This window comes from Canis lupus, chromosome 4, assembly GCF_003254725.2.
Source record: "Canis lupus dingo isolate Sandy chromosome 4, ASM325472v2, whole genome shotgun sequence".
Taxonomy (NCBI): Eukaryota; Metazoa; Chordata; class Mammalia; order Carnivora; family Canidae; genus Canis; species Canis lupus.
Window position 1 is genome coordinate 86,959,427 of NC_064246.1, and position 6,232 is coordinate 86,965,658.

At 53.0% G+C, this 6,232-nt stretch overlaps 1 long non-coding RNA gene across 2 annotated transcripts; it reads right to left on the reverse strand.

The window, feature by feature from the left end:
- Positions 1–3,468: 3,468 nt before the first annotated feature.
- Positions 3,469–5,794, reverse strand: LOC112652728 (uncharacterized). 2 transcript variants are annotated; one of them, XR_004815278.2, is made up of 2 exons: positions 5,138–5,794; positions 3,469–4,334 (listed from the first exon to the last, which is right to left on the reverse strand). It is a non-coding gene; the product is annotated as an uncharacterized LOC112652728 (long non-coding RNA). The 2 variants fall into 2 exon arrangements; XR_007410078.1 differs by having other exon boundaries at positions 5,081–5,794.
- Positions 5,795–6,232: the final 438 nt, after the last annotated feature.

The following is a 6,232-nucleotide window of genomic DNA, read 5'->3' on the forward strand; positions in this document are numbered from 1 at the left end:
CGCTAAGTTCACGTACAAACATGCACATGTAAAATGTTATTTTTCGGGTCGCCTGGGTGGCTCAGCAGATGAGCATCTGCCTTCAGTTCGGGGCATGACCCCGGGGTCCCGGGATCAAGTCCCACATCGGGCTCCCTGCAGGGAGCCTGCTTCTCCCTCTGCCTGTGTCTCTGACCCTCTCTCTGTGCCTCTCATGAATAAATAAATAAAATCTTGAAAAAAAAAAGAAAAATAAAGTGCTGTTTCTCTCAGGCTGATACTAATTCCCTGAACAAGGACTTCTTAAACAGTCACCGAGTGCCTGCGTAGGTCTGGAAATATGGATAGGATTAGGGATCAGTAAGTCAGTCATAGCTTAAACGTTCAGGGCTGCCGTAGGCCATACTCCTATAAAGGTGTTTGGGTAATTAATCTAAGGCTTCAGAGTATGATGCCGCAAGAACCCAGACTTCACTGTGCTCCGTGAGTTGTTGGGGGAGTCTGTTGTTTCTTTTAAACGATGAGCGCCAGGAAGCCGCGACGAATCCCGTAACATATCCAAGCAGACTATGACGGACACAATTTCTGAAAATCCTGCGTAAGGCAAGGGACAAACTGACTGGCAGGATACTGAGCGCCCAGGCCGTCGGCGCACGGCGGGATGGATGGGAAATGCTTGCCATTCGAAAATAAAGCTGTGGTGATGGTGCTCAAGACGTCGCACGGCTCTGGGGCGCTTGTATGGTGCAGACCTAAAGAAGTGCTGAAGGTCTGCTAAGAAAACGTCCCCAGATGAATCTTTTTCGACAGAGGGAATCCAGGAGCAAAACCTAGAAGTACTCAGAGCCGTCCTGCAAGGAGGGAGTCGCGAGGCCCCATCCCCCAAACTGACCAGCCGCGCACAGAGGTCAGACCCCCTCCTGGGCCAGTCCAGAGCTCGAGGAACCTGCGGGACCCCTGAGCCTTGGAGCAGAGAGTCCCAGGCGCCCACCCCGGGCCCTCACCTTGCTCTGTGCCCCGCTGACCCTGTGGCGCACGTGCCAGGCCGCAGGAAGCATCGGATGCGGCAACGTGCAACGTCCAGAAGCCGGAAGGCTGCAGCCGAGTGGGTCTCCCTCCCCGCCCAAAGGTCTGTGTGGAGCTCAGGGCCCTGAACACACGGGCGTCCTCACACGGCGTCGCTCCTCCGGTGCGTGTTGACTCCCCTTTCTCCCCCTGCGCCTGGAGATCTGGAAGGATTTGCTAGAAGAAATGAAGATCAGGAAAAGGACCCTCTGCAGATTGCATGTAGGCACGAAGCTAAAAGAGCACGTCCGTAAGTCGTGCTTCCCAAGGCGTGACAGGAACCCTGCGTGGAGGGCCCCACGTGATGGGACCGCGGTGGGGAGGATCCCCGGACTAGAGGAACTTTCTGAAGGCCGAGGCCCGTTTTCTCCTCCATGATACGCAGCCCTCTCCCTGGAAGCTGGTGCAGCGTAGCTCATGCCGCATTTAGACCTGACCCCAAATGTCACAGAAACTTCTGGAGAAAGTTTGCAGACAGTGCCACGGTGCATTCGAATATTTGCTCCAATACTGTTTTCTACGGTAACACAGGCACACGCACGCTGCTAGAGGGTCTCGTAGCTTAAGCTTTTTTTCCTACACGGAAATACATCTGAAAACTTCTTTGGGCGGCGGTGGGGTGGGGTGGGGTGGGGATCTCGCTTTTGCACAAGGTGCGTCGCATATACGGATTGGTTAAGCAGTTTCCTTGACAATAACCCCTTTTATTCGTAGGATTTGAGAACGAGCATAAGAACCCTGGCAAACAAAGCTTGAAATAATTTTTCCTCCATATAATCTCTTTTAAACAGACCCTCTGATTTATGGATAGAGTGATGGTAATGGGAACTCTGCTCAGGAAGGAACGCACGTAAATGATTCGCAGCTATTGGGGTGTCTTCACGGTCTATCAACGCTGATGAACGATACACGCATGGAAGCTGCTACGTGGGCTGGGCGGCCCCGCGAGCCGTCGCTGTCCGTGTAAAGTCCCCCCGCCTCGTCCGGGGAGCTCGGGCATCCAGACTCGAGTCCAGGGGGCACTGCGGCCTGGTGACCCTGGCGACAAGGCCCTGGGGCCGCCGTCACTTCCACGGGCAGATCTAGCTCTTAGGGAAATGCTGCCTTGCTTTCATCTTCCTTCTTCTTTAATTAAAAAAAAGAAAAAGAAAAAGAAAAATTTACGACTGTTCCGTCTTCACAGACTGAGGGGAGAGTCTTGTAGCCCGCGTGCCCCGAGCGTCTAAAGGCTCCTCCCTGCTTAAGCCAAAGGCATTAGTCGGCCTCTTAAACAAGATGAGCACATCTTTGTTTTAACGCAAATACGTGGCTATTTAGCAGAGAATATTATTGTTTCTCCACTGAGAAGTAATTAAGAGGACTTTTTTTTTTTTCTAAAGTGAATGAGCAAAAACTACCAACTTGTACTGTTAAACTATTGACTCCAAATAAGGGAGCTAGGCCGGACCTAACTCGAGGTACCACCGCCCGAGGCTTAAAATTCTCTACAGTTATCACGAGCCCGCGTCCTCGCACGCAGGGTCACTGTCGCTAATTCAGCTGAAAGCAAAGAGGTTTGTCCCAACTATCAACTAAGCGCCGGCAGGGACGATTTTCTTATTCCTGGGATTTTGTTTGTTTGTTTTGTTCTGTTTTGTTTTGTTTGTTTTGTTTTAACATCAGGGCGGGATGTGGGGGGGGGGGACACCGGTTTCTTGTAAATAATCTTTCAAAATATTGGAGGCAATGCTCATGAACCGGGAAAAATCCATAATTAGATGATAATAATTATAAAAAACAGAAAGAAAAAGAATTCACGGTGACCTGGATGGGGGAGAGCATCAACACTTCTCCTGCCATCTAGGGAGTCGGGAGCTGGGGCTGGGAGGGCGCAGGTGCCCAGGGGGCTCCCGCGGGCCTCAGAGGAGCAGCCCAGGACACAGAGCCTAGGGACTGGGACCGGCAGGGCGGGTCGGGGCACAGGGTCGGGACCGCAGCCGGCCCTCCGCGGTTGGACACGCGGGGCCCACAGACAGCAACCGGGCTGCGCGGGGCTCGCTTGGGCCTGCACCTGCCGGCAGGCCGCCCCGCTTCTCCCCCGCCCCACGCCCCGTGACCTCTGTGCCCCCCGCCGCTTGGCCCTGGCCTGGCTTCTGCAGGTGCAGCGGCCTGCCCACGCGGAGCCCACCCGGAGCCCACGGGAGTCATGCTGAGCCCACAGGCAACCATGCATAGAGCCCCCCACCCCAAGATGCACCGATCTGGGAGTTGGATTAATAGGATCACGAGATCTCTCTCCAGCTGGTCTTCTCTCCTGCTTGAGAGACACTTCATTAGGGTCACCTGTTTAGGGTTAAACCACCGAGATGCATCATAAAACGTTTCCAGAAGGGTGAGGATATTCTCCTGCACAAGACAAGAAGACCCTGGATTGTGCTTCACTGGTTTTCATGTTAACTCGAATTTATTAACTGCGTTAATTTAGAATTTACTGCGGTTTGGGGGAAGCACAGGGGTGAGAGTGCGGATGTCAGTGATGTACTTCGTCTAAAATGCAGATCTTGTGGAGGCCTGCAGCGGAAGGAAGCCTGGGTGGAATTCATAAGGCCTCTAGGGCAGCAGCATTATCCAGTCCAAATCCCCAACGGATGGATATCGGAATCCCTACATCATTCCCAGAACGTAGTTCTCTAGACTCTGCATGAACACTGCAAAAGGCTCGTTTCAATTTGCTAATTGGAGCCACCAGGGATCAGGACAGACCTGCTCCACTGCTGTCTCCCCCTAAATATGTGTATGGTACACGCACGGATGAAAGTACGTGCTTCTATGCTCCGTACCTCCTAATCCCCGTCTGCCCCCTTGGAGTACAGACTCACCCTTTTGTTGGATTTATGCCAGTTTTCACACTTTTTCAGCCTCTCCCTCCCACGACTATAGGATGAAGCTTCCCCCAGTCTACTGCATCATTCCAGAAAAGAGTTCAAGTTCCTCGCTGCTGCCAATTTCCAAAAGCGTGGGCTGCAGAAGTTAAGTACGTGCAGCATTTCTGCAGCGTCAATGCCTGTCATTTGTGTGTTGGAAGCCAGCTCTTGTCATTTGATAGAGCCTCAAGGGCCAGAACCCTGACAGGAGTAAAGCTGATGAGGGAACATCGCAGCTCGAATTCTGCCTTTTCTGAGGCTCGCGTGAGAGGTTGGTGTCTCCTCCCGGGTTTGGTAAACGTGGACAAGCTGGTTCAGAGCCCCTTTACGGCTACGTGGATGAGGCGCATTTCAGACATGCCCAGTGTTGAAAGAACGCTGGCTTTCCTTGGAAAAACAATGATGAAGAAACAGTGAACTGAAATGCCCCTGCCTTGAAAGGAGTCACTGAATATATAGTGTCTCAACAACATCATTTTTTTTAAATGAAGAAAATGAAGGGAAGAAAGAAAAAAAAAAAGAAAAAAAAAAAAAAAAACGAAGGAGTTTGGGACGTACCGAAGCTGGTGTTAAGTCACAATTAGAAGTTTATGAATTTTTTAAACTTCTAAATTGAGTAATAATATGGGCTCCCTGAAAGTTAAAAGACAGTCTAGGACCTAATATTTGTAAAGGTTCATCCTTCAAAACAAGGAGACCTTATGAATCGAGTGGCAGCTACTCTTAAGAGAAATAAAGAACAGCCCGTGGATGGCTCTGGTTCAATGACCCGGTCTCCTGACCCAGATCAGGACCTGAGCCCAAACAAGAGGCAGGGGGCCGCTAACCAGCTGGGCCACGCAGGTGCCCCCTTCTAAATCCTTCTGTCCCTCATTCCTTTGCCTCTCCCCGTCCCGTCTCCCTTCCCCTCTCACTCTTCTCTTCCCCCTGGGTCTTCACGTCCTCCCACAGCTAAGGCCCCGTAGAAGTCACTGACGCCCTGCCCGGCGGCTCGAGGCCTCGGGTCACATGGGGAGCCCCCTGTGCGGTACCCCACATCCCGACGCCGGCGGCCGGCTCTTCAGAGAGGGGCTCAGGGAGCGGCCGCCTGCCCAGAGCTGGCAGATGCACCAGCTTCTCCTCCGCTCACCAACCTTAGCTCCGTCCTTCCCGGTGCTTCCCTCAGAGTGATTCAAATGCAAATCTCCTACCTTTGTTCTGTGAAAAGAGGGTGAAAACCAGTTTGGGATCCCAGAGGCACCTCTCTATTCTGATTCATTTCCATTTTTAAAACATTAGCCTGAAACAGGAGACGTTTGATCAAAAAAAAAAAAAAAAATCAGGTATAAGGAGTTGAAGGAACTGGTCTCAAGAGGCCGGTTTTCAGGCCACATACTCTACTTGCCCTAGAAAATATGAGATGTCGTGCCAAGGAATTCTCTCCGGGAGGAGGCGTGAGGGCAAGAGACGAGTTCCCCTTTGCTCGTTCAGTTGGGCTTTGGGCCCTAGCCCCTGCGTCTTTTCTGGCGGACAGGCCTTGTCATCATGCAGTCGTACCAAGGAGAGACCCCCAACACCCCTCCAGAGGGTTCCCGCACCCGGACCCTCCAGAGACGTCATTCCTTGTGTCTCCTGGACAATTTGGGGTCACAAGACGTGTTAACCTTGAACCCTTACATCTGCACGGCAGCAGGACAGCTTCCAGAGGGATCTCACAGACATGGTCTCCCTTGACCCTTGCGAGGTGTCGCAGCTCGACGATGGCAGAGAAACGGAGCCCGACACAAGGTAGAGGAATCCTCCAGCCCCGACAGGGCATTCGCTCGCCTCGTAATCTGGAAACTGTTTCACGTGTCTGAGCTTCAGCTTCCTCAGCCTGAGATGACAGCAGCACTTGCTCCGCAAAGGGGCGCGGGCAGTGGAGCCGGCACCGCGGCGCTTAGTGGCACTCCGGCACGTGCGCGACCTCCGGGACACGTCCTCCCTTCCCACGAATAAGCACGTCTAAGCTCCGTGAGAGCAGTCTGCGAGGACCGTGCAGCCCCAGGGTCAGTCCCGACGGTCGCTGTCGAAGACAACGCTTGGCGGGCAGCCGACCAAGGGCGACTCCAGGGGCCCCGCGCTGTGCACGGGTTTATGATTTGGCGTCGTGGTTAAAACTGTGCTCGTTACAGACCCTTACTTAGAAACGGTGGCAGTGCTGCTATTTTGTTTTGAGCTCTGGGCTTCTCCGGAACACGAGCCATGTTTACTTGACGTTCGTCGGGCTCAGGGTTCTCTGGGTGTCCTGGACGGTCGCTGGTGCT